The sequence below is a fragment of the Lissotriton helveticus genome, chromosome 6, assembly GCF_964261635.1.
Source record: "Lissotriton helveticus chromosome 6, aLisHel1.1, whole genome shotgun sequence".
NCBI lineage: Eukaryota > Metazoa > Chordata > Amphibia > Caudata > Salamandridae > Lissotriton > Lissotriton helveticus.
In genome coordinates, this window is record NC_136067.1 from 962,052,157 (window position 1) to 962,066,104 (window position 13,948).

The following is a 13,948-nucleotide window of genomic DNA, read 5'->3' on the forward strand; positions in this document are numbered from 1 at the left end:
AATTAATTTCCTTTTTCTTCTGCTGCTTACTAGCTTGTGCATGTAATAGTAAATTGAGCGCGAGAAAGCGGGCGCAGCTATTAGAAACAGTGCCTTGAAATACTGCACATGCATTCTCGGGATAGAGTGTTCATTCATGCTTGTGTGCAAGAATCTGGTGAATGCTCAGGTGTCTTTTCAAAAATGCATTTTGGATTATGTAAAGAAGTACTCTGGCACCAACATTGGCTAGGACTTGAGTTATAGAAATTAAGTAAAATGACACCAACTAATGCAGGTCAGCATTGGTAAATGTTTTTTCTCATGTATACTGATAATACCACCTTTCTTTATCACATATCTATAAAAGTCTAAATACGGGGCTCATACATTTTCTGCCCAGGGAAAGTTGCATTGTGAGTCCTATCCTGTAAAGCAGACAGATTTTGTATTTTTTTTTCTTTTACCGCAAGTACCATGAGCACAGATTATCATACAATCATTGCATTGCACTGGCTCTGGAAGTAGGGGTGCAGCTAATGATCAAGCATCCCAGATACCCTTGAGAGATTTTCACAAGAGATTGGATAATAATGACGCCTTTAAATTATTATCGTCCACAGCCTTTGGTCTGTTTTTTTGTGGTTTAAAATATTTAAATCAGGGAGTAGCTGTCTTTTGTAAACACTGCTTTTATATAGCGCGTCCATTTTTAGGTGTATGGACTTTTTAGAGTGTGAAGTTTTGTCGCACCTGCTGGGATTCAAATGATCCTGAAAACAAAATGCAAATGACAACATACTTAAACTTCAAAGGGTGAAAAGTATTTGCTGGCATCCTTTCTAAAGCTTTCAAAAATGTCAATGTATGTAGCCAACGTTTGAAATACCAATGACATAGATTTTTCGTTATTCCAGAGTGTGACAGGAAGTAAATAGTTTGGGTTGACTCAAAAAACGAACATGAAACATTCTTTTACTTCATGAGATGAGAACAGGATTGAAACCACTCTTTGATGTTTGTTATATATCTCCTTTGTCAGCTAACAGAGACACACTTGCAGACTCACGAATCATTACATTTTATGACTCAATAAAAAGATCTGTTACTATGGGCCTTATTAGGATGGTGGTCGGACCTTCATCTGACCACCATCCCTTCGGAAACTGGACCACCCAAGTATCTGTTGGTGGTCCGGCCATTGGAATCACTATGCGACTGCCTTCAAGGTGGTTGCAATGTGTATCTTTTGTATTGCAGCAGTACAAAAAAATACACATCCTGTATACCCCAGCACTATGTGGCAGGCTCCATGTGGTATAAACACAAACGGGGCTGCCCCTAGTTGGGATTACTACAGGACTTTAAGATATGCATTTAAGTGAGGGCATCTCACAAAAAGTGAAGGACTGGCCTCACACACCATTTGGTGTCATGCTCCATCATACGCTGTCCTCGCCCTCTAAAAACGCGATTTGATAGAGGGCGGGCATACACCTGAAGACAGGGATGCACTTCTAAACCATTGTCGGATTTACTTCAGCACTTCGCTGGAGCAAATCTTCGACAAGATCAATAAGTTATGGGATGAAGGTGCACAATGTAAATATCAAACGCTCTCTTTCATTTCCGTGGTAGTGTGTGAAATGGAGCAACAGGTCAAAAGAACATAACACCCCATCTGTTTTTTTATGTTTAATGTTGCAGAGCTTATCTGTGACCTGAAACAAACCTGTAAAATGTTTTAATTGCAACTTCTTATTGCGCTGATAAGGTGCAACACAGCAAGACAGCCTGGCCACCTCCTGGAATACTTGGGTTACCCCAACAACAAAATCTGAAACACGTTTGTGGCTTAACAATTCATTTGACAGCATCATTTTCAAAAATATTTACTAGCTAAAAATTGTTTGATTGAATAGCCCACTGATCATCAACCCTCGACTCTCACTGACTAAACTACGTCCCGGTTGGATATAAATGTTTAAATAATAAAAAACATATTCTGAGGGCATTTTCCATGGAATAGTACTAGCTTGGTCCATTTTTATTACTAGGAACACAGCAGCTGTAATATCAGCATTGGTTAATGAGATTTTGGAATTCAGCACAATAGTTCTGATGGCTATTATGTATCAAGTCATTCCATTTGTGTTGAGCGTTACTCAAGCTGGGGCTCTGTGTTTCAGGATGACCAAGTTTGGCTGTTATACAAACATATTTCCAATGGACATCTGAAGAGCTACTATCCGTTGGTAGAGTTGCAAACTGTGCAGTTTTAGTTGACAAGGTTTGCTACCTGAACATCTTGAGCTCAATTAAGATCTGGCTCTTTCAAACATATGGTAATCTAGAGGTACTTTGGAGATTCAATCAATCAATAATAACTTTATTCAAAGGCGATCAGCCATCCATAAAAGTAATACATAAAACAATAAAAGTATAAAAACATTAAAAGGATACAGTACAATTCATATAATCAGCTCAAATTGTATACATAATAAAACCTTGGGACAAATACAAAGAAGTTTTCAGTTGATATCGGTTCCACAATATATTAGCACATAGAATTAGTGAACAGCATTTATGAGTTAAAAGTAGCTGATGCATTAACACAGAATTCCTATTACATGTGTGCACTAAGCCCACATGGCCTCCCAGCAAAACATCAAGGAGATAACACTGAAAAAATGTTGCTGTGGCAATGTTAAGATGTCTTCTTTCTAGCGTACAGGACCACCCACATAAAAGATGCATACTATAATAGATCGCCAAAGAAGGCAGAGATTGTAAATATACAAAACGCAGGTCGTCATTGGGCAAAATGTGCATCTCTCAAAATGGGTATGATGTAGCGCTTCCTCTGATGGTTATAAAACTTACAGAAAAGCACCACATGCATGGTGTTCTGGGCCATACCTTCACTGCAGGGGCAACTAGGTAGGAATGTTTACCAGTCATTCATATGTAGAAAGCTGACCAATCTATGGAAAGTGCCTAATCTTAAACACATCAAGATAAACCTATGTCTTGGGTTTAAAACTTCTATTAGATTAGCTTGCATATTGGGAGCTGTTAAAATCAATTGATTTTTCACAATGCTGGATTTACGAATTTCAGAAGTAAGTCTATTTTTCTTCAGATGTAACATCATTTTGTTTTTTTTAAGTGACTCTACCAATGAGGGCTAGAGTTTCTGGCTTCTCGAAATACTCCGGATGGCCCAGGTCATTGCAGAAGCATTGGATGTAAAATAGCCACAAGATACGCTGGTATAAGCTAAATGTAAGGCAATCCTTAATTATGGCACGATTTAAAGCAGTGTGTGCAGAAGTCCATACTTTATACCAGAGTAACATAGGCTGTAACATAATCAGGTCTTCTATATACGGTGCTCCAAGTTCAGCATGACAGACGTACTGGGGCACTTTTAGGGATGGTAAGGAGGTACCTGAAAAAGCCGTTCTCAATCAGTTGTATTCAATGCATTTATTGTGTCCCCACACACCCGCCCCATAAAGTGCAAAACTAATACATTTAGCTTAATAGACTATCATCATCAGCTCTGGTGGATTTGAACCCAGTCGTCAGGCAAACCCTCTAAGTGCCATATAGGCTTTACTGAACTATAGTTTCCAACTGGAGATTGCCTTTTTCCATAGGCACTCTGTATCAAATAAGATTCCCAAATAGGAAAAAGTATTGGTAAAGCATATAGATTTGCCCCAGATTTTGAAGTCCCGGCACTTAGCAGATTTATTCCAGCACTTCATCACAAAGGTTTTTGTTTGGTTTACTAGAAGCCCAAGGTTCTTCATATAAGCATCAGCATTTTTCAGTAAATGATGGAGGGCAACTGGGGCACGTGCCATGAAGACAGCGTCATCGACATAAAGAAGGGCTGGTACGGGCATGTCCTAACTTACTGTAGATCTTTAGTCAAACAGCCAGCACTGCACCCATACTATTCATATATATAGAGAGGACAGGAAGGGGGCTAGGACACAGCCCTGTGTCAACCCCCTCTCTACCCTGAATGCTTTAGTACTTTCCCCTCCAATAAATCCCTTAGAAAGCTGATGATTGTAGTGTCTACCGCCAGCTCTTTCATGATTAACCACAAATTGGCATGTATGGCACAATCAAAGGCTGAGGAGAGATCAACAAAAGCTAAATACATGCTCCCCTTTTCACTTTTAACATACTTCCAGAGTAGCATGCTTAAATTAAGGCTCTGCTCTATAGTTCCCACCCCAGTATGGTACTCTAGAGGTACTTCTGTGATTATTTTGTCATCAACATAATACAAGCATCATTTCGATGGGTATTATGTTCACTCTAAATCATACCACATTTTATCTATATAATTAGGAACGTGTGTCTCAAATTTCATGGCTATCACCCAGTAACATAGCAAATTCTCAGTCACCTCTGACTTGAGTATGATGGAGCCACTAGTCAGCAGCCTTACTCTGAAAATTGTTCCATCATCACTATTGAACTGTGTTGAAATGCTATTAAATTAGCAATAGATGTGCAGATCAATTTAGAAAAATCTCAACAGTTTTTTAAATCACTTGCTATGATGCTAATGCCAACCCGCCCATCTGGCAAATCTAACACAATGTGTGATCTATTCATAAAATGCTCAATTCAGTTTTTGTAGATGACACGTCTGACCACTTCCATGAAGAGAGCATTAATTTAAGGTCATAAGTGTGGTCCCATGCCTCCGTGGTTCTAAGTATTAAAACATCACTATTATTGATTTACTTTCCACAGCAATCTGGCGTTTACAGGATACATAAGGTATCAGTGCTGTCTCTTTGTATGATTCATCCCTTAGATAATATTCACGGGAAGTTCATCATTACTAACTGTGCACAGACATATTGATTTGCACAATTACTCACTCACAAGGTGTTCTATCAGTTCCATTATTTCTATCAACATAACTAAATTGTGATAAAACTGTTGGAGTTCTATAATGCTGCACGTGTTCGAGTACTCCCCTTACACACTCAGAGGATGCTTTGTCAGTTTTTTTTTATATTTGTTGTCATTATAATAGACAAATATGATTTAGTGATTGTATGTATTACTTCCTGCCCTGAGGAAGTCGTGGGTACACACCCAAAGATGACGAAACGCGTTGGCACAAGGGAGTGGAAGATTGTGATCAAGCGAAAAGAAATAAAGACACAAGACAAGCACAATAAATTTTTGGGATCAAATTGTATAATTTGTTTTGTATGATCAGTTTATTTGTTGGCCTGTGCTTCAGAAAATTGTTAAAATCATTCCACGGGATACTCTGCATATGCTAGGGGGACATTAATCTGGGTTAGACCGGGCACCCCCTTGCACATAAAGGACTCTCTCATTGATCTGGAGGGTCGCTATGTCCTTGTTAAGGGCAGATTGGATGGACAGCCAGTAATTGTTGCATCAATCTATGCACCTAATGTAGAACAAGCTTCCTTTTTAATAACCAATAAATAAGTTAACAACCTGGCACGGGATCCATATGATTCTGTGGGTGACTATAATAGTGTTTTGGATGTATCCTTAGACTGCTCCTTCCCTCCTCTGCCTGGTGCACCCACGACCACTGCCTGATGGCATTAAACGTTTGGGCAGCCAAGTGGAATTTGGTGGACATGTGGAGGCATAGGAACCTGCAGTATAGAGTATATTCCTTCTATTCTGGGACACACGGTCTCCATGTCTGACTTGATCGGATACTGGTGTCTGACGATCTCCAGCCAGTAGTCATGGAGCCTCAATATCCTAGGAAAACCCATTCTGAACACAATCCCCACACCTTACAAATGGACAGGAATAGTGGCACGCCCCCGATACCAAGTTGGTGCCTACAACCGGACACACTGTTAGACGGGATGTTTTGGGAGGCACTGAGCATGGCCATTGCACAATACTCTGAGGACAATGCAGGCACTGCCTCGTCACCATTGGTAGAGTGGGTCACTTTTAAGATAGTGACCCAGGGGCACTGCCTGGGTATGTGGGCTGGTATGTGTAGGCAACTAGAAAAGGACCTCACCTTTCTGGAGGGTAGACTGGCATCTCATGAGAGAGGAGCAGCTGAGGGCTCACGTGAACGACTAGCGCATAGTAGGGAGGGACACCCATTATTGTTGGAAAGGCTCTGGTGCCTGAATTATGCGGCACACTCAGCGCACACACATCAGGCAGATTCTTAGCCTTGCTGATCTGACAAGACGACACTACCTCGCCCGTCACTTCACTCTGCTCTGCACAGAACACCATGATATACTCCCAACAGGGCATACACCGAGATTTTATATACCACTATAATACTTTATACAAATCATACAATTTAGCCACACTCGAAGACATACACAGATACTTAGGAGACATTAGTCTACCGCAGATTACGCCAGAGCAAAGAACTGAATTAAATTATCCCATTCTGCTAGAAGAAATCCGGGCAGGCATACGCTTGCTAGTGTTGGGAAAAGCTCCTGGTCCAGATGGCCTGTCGGTGGAATTTTATAAAGCTTATGCGGGCACCCTGCTGCCCCAATTGCTGAAGATACGATGCTGCGATAGTGGATTCCACTCGCTCTAACTCATAAAGTGAGGCGCTGTTGGTTTCCCTCCCTAAACCTGGCAGGGACCCAGAAATGCTGGACTCATATAGGCCGCTACATTACTTAATACAGACTATAAAGTCCTAGCATCCATTATAGCAGTCCGACTAGCTCCATTGGTTCGGACCTTGGTGCATGATGACCAAAATAGTTTTGTCTCCCCCAGAAGCAGGGCCCTCAACATCCAAGGGCTCTTCAGAGTGCAACATTATGCAGCCGATGTCTGACCCGTCTCGGCTGTTTGGTCTTAGATTTAAAAAAGGCCTTCGCCTCTCTTGAATCGCCCTACCTCTTTGAAGTGCTGCGGGGGTATGGCTTGGGTGAATCCTTTCTACACATGGTATTTTTGCTATACATGCAGCCATCTGTCAGAATCTGGACTGACTGGCTGATATCAGAGAGTATCCGGATTCACAGAGGCACCCAACAGGGTTGCCCTTTATTGCCACTCCTTTTCTCATTTGCCAGGGAGCCGCTGGTGGCGCGCCTACGCAATGAAGGTGTGGATTGAGGCATTCAGTTGGGGGACAATTTACACACAATTTCTTTGTATGCCAATGATTTGCTATCATAGGTGAGGGATCTGCATGATATCCCCGCTACTATCGTGGACACTTTCCGTAACTTTGCTGAAGTTTCGGGTCTCTGAGTGAATTGGGAAAAGTCACCGATGTCCCCCTTTCGAGATGGAATCTCTAACCCTAATGTACGTATGAACGACTCCCCTCTCTCCAGGCACCCATCTATATTTTGTTACCTTGGCATTTTTACATAGAGAGACCCCAATGATGTCCAAGAGGGCAACTTGATTAGAGCAATATCTACCATCAGGGCAAAGATCCAGTTTTGGAAGACACTCCCACTGAACGTGATGGGTAGAGTGGCACTCTCTAAGATGGTGGTGTTACAGAAACTTCTGTATTATTTTGCCAACCTCCCGGTTTATGTCCCGGCCGCTATCTTTCGCGATCTAGAACAACTGCTTTGTGATCTCATCTGGAACACAAACCAGCCCCGGATGGCGCTCTGGAAGCTTTATGCTCCAACTGAGGTGGCCTGGTGGTCCCCAACCTGAGCTGTATTACCTGGCGGCACAATTACAGTGGGTGACGAAGTGGCTGGTGGGTCTCAACCTAGATGACTCGGCTACCACACAGCTGCATAGTCCCAATCCCAGATATATCAACTATTCCATCCTATTGCCATGCCCCTGCGCCCATCGCAGGCATGCCTTGCTCTGGCACATCATTGTTATAGAAGGAGTCTATACCTCACTAGAAATACAATACCTTACGCTCCATCATTACCTCTTCTAGGAATGAGTTGGGGCAAGGCGTGCGCCACTAATGGGGTGCTGTTGTGCTGGCATGCAACGGATCTAGATATATTAGGCAACCTTTACACCGAGGGTGCCTGATACCTTTCAGAAACTTAGCAGAGGAATATTATTTACCCACAGGTCAATTCCTATTATATACTTCCAACTTGCGATCACTCACTGCAGCATGAGGCAAGATTAATACCGAACCAGAAACACACCTATTACTGCAATATTTACATATGGGTAACGGGTCCCACATCGTCCACTGGCTGGCGGAAGCATTGCTTATACACACTGTACAACCTCCGACGTCACTCCACTCTAAATGGGAAGCAGACAGAGGTACCCCATGGATAGACAGCGCATGGGCCATGATATTTTCCGCCCCCACATATATACCAAGCAACTCCGGATTCAGGATTATACTGACATATATTGTATATAGTGCATATCTTTCTCCAGATAAAATAAATACATACTTTCATATGACCACATCAGTATGCCCCCGCTGTCTGCAGGTGAATGCAGACTTTCTTCACATGCTGTGTCCTGTACCTCCTTGCACACATACTGGAGGGAGGTTACTGTGGCACTTGTGGCATGCACTGAAAGGACACTGCCACAAATGTGGGAGGTGTGCATACTGGGTTCTTACCCTAGACCAAAGAAACACAGGGTTATGTCCAGGTTCATTGACCTGGGCCTTATTGTAGATAAAAGGCTAATCACTAAATGATGGAAACATGCCGACCCTCCCATAGTGGCCAGTTGGAGAAACTCTCTCCTAGTATGGGTGTGGGCAGAAAGTACGTCATTACACAGGGAGGAAATAGCAGGAGAATGTAAATACCCTATTGCCCAGCTATGGAACGCTATACTTACAGATCTGACACGTATAGATGGAGAGGAGAGGAATAGCCCTTCACAGGAGGTTGGGAGGCGAGACGCAGATGCGGAGTCCCAGACACATGGCTCCCCTGGATCAAATGGAACTGAGGGCTGATGTGGTGGGGGCGGTCATGCCTGAGATATACTTGAGCTAGGGAAGGGATGATATACCTTCTAATTCCCTTAATCACTAGGAGGACAGGGGGGGCCATCTAATGCAATCCAGCTACGTAGGCGACACATTTCCCCTGTACATTCTAACCAGGGCGTGACAATATAACAAACATTTTCTTTGTTTGTCTTTATGTTTAATTGCAGATTCAATTTTTTTTAGCTGATTTTGCCTCAATTTGACGCCGAATCGTATAATCAGATACAAACATGGATGTGTACAGCTGAGAACGGATTAATAATTTTCTTAGAGACTAAAGGGTGGGCTTTCGGATAGTTGGTACAACAAATATGCAATCTGTAGTCAGTTACTAGCTGTATGGACTTAAGGGGCCGATTAGGATGGCGGACGGACTTGCGTCCGTCCGCCACCCCAGAGGTGGAGGGACCGTCCGCAGGGGCAGCGGCGGTCCCTCCGTGCAAATTAGGATGTGACCGCCACCCTGGCGGTCACATCCTGTATGTTTTAACATTGCAGCGGGTGCTGCTTGTAGCAGCACCCGCCGCAATGTTAAAACTGCATGTGTTACATTTACATGCACAAAGCGGCAGGCACCGCGCGGTGCCTGCCGCTTTGAGCATGTAAATGATGGGGGGTACCATAGGTACCCCCCATGTGCACCCCCCACCCCCCGACACCCTGGGGGCCCGCAACAGGCCCCCAAAAGCCAAAGTCCACATGCTTTTCCACGGCGGAAAAGCCGCCGCGGAAAAGCATGTGTTTGTGCAATTCCTAATTAGGCTGATGGTGTCTTGCAGACACCGTCACCAAATTGCCCTCCTCACACCGCGGATCAGCGGCGGACGGACCTGCCATCTGCCGCTGGTCCAACCGCACTCCCACTGCCATCCTGATCTGGCGGTGGGTCTTCTATGTCACTGCGGTGGATAATCCGCATACTCCGGGCCGGCGGTGGCCTCCGCCGGCCCGGAGTATGCGGATTATCCGCAATCATAATGAGGCCCTTAATGTTTACCACAGTTTGTGAACACTCCGGAAATGCCTGTTGGCCCTTTCTTGCATCTGTAATGTATATCTGTTCACTGTCTAATCCGAGCTCGATTCCTTGCCTGTCTCACCTCCCACCTACCCCTTCCTTACACCATTTTTTCCACGTATGTCCACTGTAACCTGTTTGTTTGACAAAATGCAAATATATATATTAAAAAAAAAATAAAAAAATTAGTCTGCACCAGTAAAATCGACAGTAAATCCTATCTTCTGCACATTGTTAATAATGCTCAAAAATATAAATGTACGAAAATTCCAACAGCACAACTGTTTTTCTATTTCAATTGGACTTTCACGGAGCTCAGTAGCAGGGCTAAAGATTATTAGTGTCTGATGATAGGGGCATGTTTATTTTATACATTTTACTTATTTATTAGTCATTTTCGATAGTGGAAACTAGACTCAAAGGGGTGACAGGGCACTTCACGTAAGCAACCTGATTACAGAATACAACTAATGGGTGAAGGAGATACAATTCTAAATACAGAATAAAATAACATTAGAAAAAAATATATATGCTAAAATATATATATCATTCAGCAGAAATTAATATTCTATAATACTGTGCTTAATAAGGAGACAATCATTCAGACCAGAGACATCAATTAACACCAGCACAAGGGCATGCTAATGTGGTAATGTCATTTAGTGGGTGACCTGTTAGGGGTGATTTATAGCTAAAGATTCTTGAAAGGGATGTATGTCACAACATTGCAGGTAAGTCTGTCTGTCTGTCTGTCTGTCTGTCTGTCTGTCTATCTATCTATCTATCTATCTATCTATCTATCTATCTATCTATCTATCTATCTATCTATCTATCTATCTATCTATCTATCTATCGATCTATCGATCTATCTATCTATCTATCTATCTATCTATCTATCTATCTATCTATCTATCTATCTATCTATCTATCTATCTATCTATCTATCTATCTATCTTTCTATCTATCTATCTATCTATCTATCTATCTATCTATCTATCTATCTATCTAGCTATCTATCTATCTATCTATCTATCTATCTATCTATCTATCTATCTATCTATCTATCTATCTATCTATCCATCTATCCAAACTAGAATTAAGATGTTTAACTCTAGCTTCCATGAATACATTGTTGATTAAACAATGTCAAATAGTGAGAGACCGTGGACTTATGCAATTCTGTGCTGCAGAATTTACTATGTAATTACGACTTTACTACATTTGCCAAATAATTAGCAGATTTCCCAAAATAATGTTGTTCCTAGCTCAAATGGATAAAGCTACTGACAGAGGATGTGCCATGTAAGATAGCTTTTTTTGCTGCATAATTTAGATAACCTTTCCACATGGCCCTGACAATGTTAAAGCTCTCTAGAGTGGTTTGGGGATTGTCCTTACAATTCTGAAACTCATATTTCACAGGAGTAAATCAAATATTTCCCATATTTCATGTTTGCCTATAAGATATGGTTATTTACCTCACTGCATTTGTTCAAAAGATAATTAGACAGTATTACATCATGGCACTGGCCCTTTGAGGTATGACAGAAATCAACTAAGATATGTACTCTTTAGCCCCATTCTGTCCTTGAAAAATCTGAATACGGTACAGTGGTGTACTCTGTCATGTTCTGTGAAATGTTGCAGGTAATTCAACAAGTTAGGAGATACGTTTTTCCATTTGTCTAAGATTCATAGAGCAGTTTTCACAACTTTTAGAATTGCTGTTTCCATGTTATCTCTTTATCTAAATTAAACTGAAGCTCATCAAGAATGTCATTCGCAAGAATGATTTAATTAAGCTTGGCTTCACCTGATCGTTTGGCAAGGGTAGATAGGTTAGAGACAGGAGGGAAATTGTTTAGATGTTTAGGGGCATATTTTCAAGGAAAAGCGATAAATATCGCATTTCCCACTTTGCGCGATTTTGTTCAACGCGGCGTATCGCAGGATTTAACCGCCGAGAGATCGCGTTATTTTCAATGCATTTCTCCACAGCGATAATAAATCCTGTGATAGCGGCGAATTCCGTGCACATTGCTGGAAATCCAGCGTACAAACTGCAGCGATAAGCTCATCCTTGGTGATAGGATGATGTTGCCTAGGCCGTACAATACACCTGCCATTATAAGTATGGCTAAGTCTGTTTCAAACCAGGCGTTACAAACCTGCGATCGATAACCGCGGTTAGCGCAGTGTATTTTATCGCATCACAGGTTTGCTCGAGGCTTGCTAATATTGTGTTGCCATGTCAGCATGGATTTACATGGAGTAATGGAAGGTAACGCCTACTTTGCATGTCATTAGCAATATTCATCGCTGACATGCAAAGTGGAGTAAAAGGTGTAGAGTCAAAATATCTAGTTTTTTATTTCGACTAGACAGAATATCGAGTTAAAAATATAGAATAGACATAATATCGACCAGACAGAATATAGACAACCAAAATATCGACTTGAAAATTGTAATATCGAATAGAATAGCAATAATATCGATTCCAAAATATAGAATGGACATAATATCGACTAGACAGAATATAGAAAACAAAAATATCGAAATTAAGGTAAGTTAATATTAATTTTTAAATTTTGTGTAATTTAATTCTGTAGCGGGTTGTGGGTTTATAGGGGAATAGGGTGGGAAGTAATTTAATTATAATTAATTAAATATGTCTCTTTATTTATTGGTATTTTTTAAAAGTAATTGTTAATTAATTATTAATTGTTAATTAATTAAAATATAATTGGTAAATAATTTTAATTGATTTATTGATAAATACGTTAATTTTTGTAATTTATTTTCTGTTGCGGGTTGTGGGTTTATAGGGGAATAGGGTGGGAAGTAATTTAATTATAATTAATTAAATATGTTATTTTATTTATTGGTTTTTATGTAGAATTCATTGTTAATTAATTATTAATTGGTAATTAATTACAATATAATTGGTAATTAATTATAATTGAATAATTGAAAATGTGTTAATTTTAGTAATTTATTTTCTGTAGTGGGTTGTGGGTTTATAGGGGAATAGGGTGGGAAGTAAATAATTATAATTAATTAAATATGTTATTTTATTTATTGGTATTTATTTAGAAATAATTGTTAATTATTTATTAATTGGTAATTAATAAAAATATAATTGGTCATTTATTGTAATTGATTAATTGATAATTATGTTACTTTTATTAAATTATTTTCTGTAGTGGGTTGTGGGTTTATAGGGGAACAGCTTTGAAAGTAATTAAATAGTAAGTAATTAAATTTTTTTAATATTTTAATTTGGGTCTAATTTTTAAATATTATTATATTGTAAATTAATTTATGGTTAATTGGTAAATAATTAGTATTAGTAGGTTATTTTTATTATTAATTCATTCATAGTATACATTTTTATTGATTACTTAATATATTTTATAGAATTGTAAAATATTTTAATTAATTTGTAATTGGTATTAATATGTATGTTATCTATATTTATATATGAAGTATTTACTTTCCCTACTATTGCACTCACTGGAGTGGGAATAGTATTTTTTACCCCTACGCTATCCAACGCTTTCCCTACTGTTGCACTCTCTGGAGTGGGAATAGTAATTTTTACCCCTATGCTATCCAATGCTTTCCCTACTGTTGCACTCTCTGGAGTGGGAATAGTAATTTTTCCCTTCCACTACCCAAAGCTTTTCCTACTGTTGCACTCTCTGGAGTTGGAATAGTAATTTTTACCCCTACGCTAACCAACGTTTTCCCTACTGTTGCACTCACTGGAGTGGGAATAGTAATTTTTACCCATACGCTATCCAACGTTTTCCCTACTGTTGCACTCTCTGGAGTGGGAATAGCAATTTTTACTCCTACGCTATCCAACGCTTTCCCTACTGTTGCACTCTCTGGAGTTGGAATAGTAATTTTTACCCCTACGCTATCCAACGCTTTCCCTACTGTTGCACTCTCTG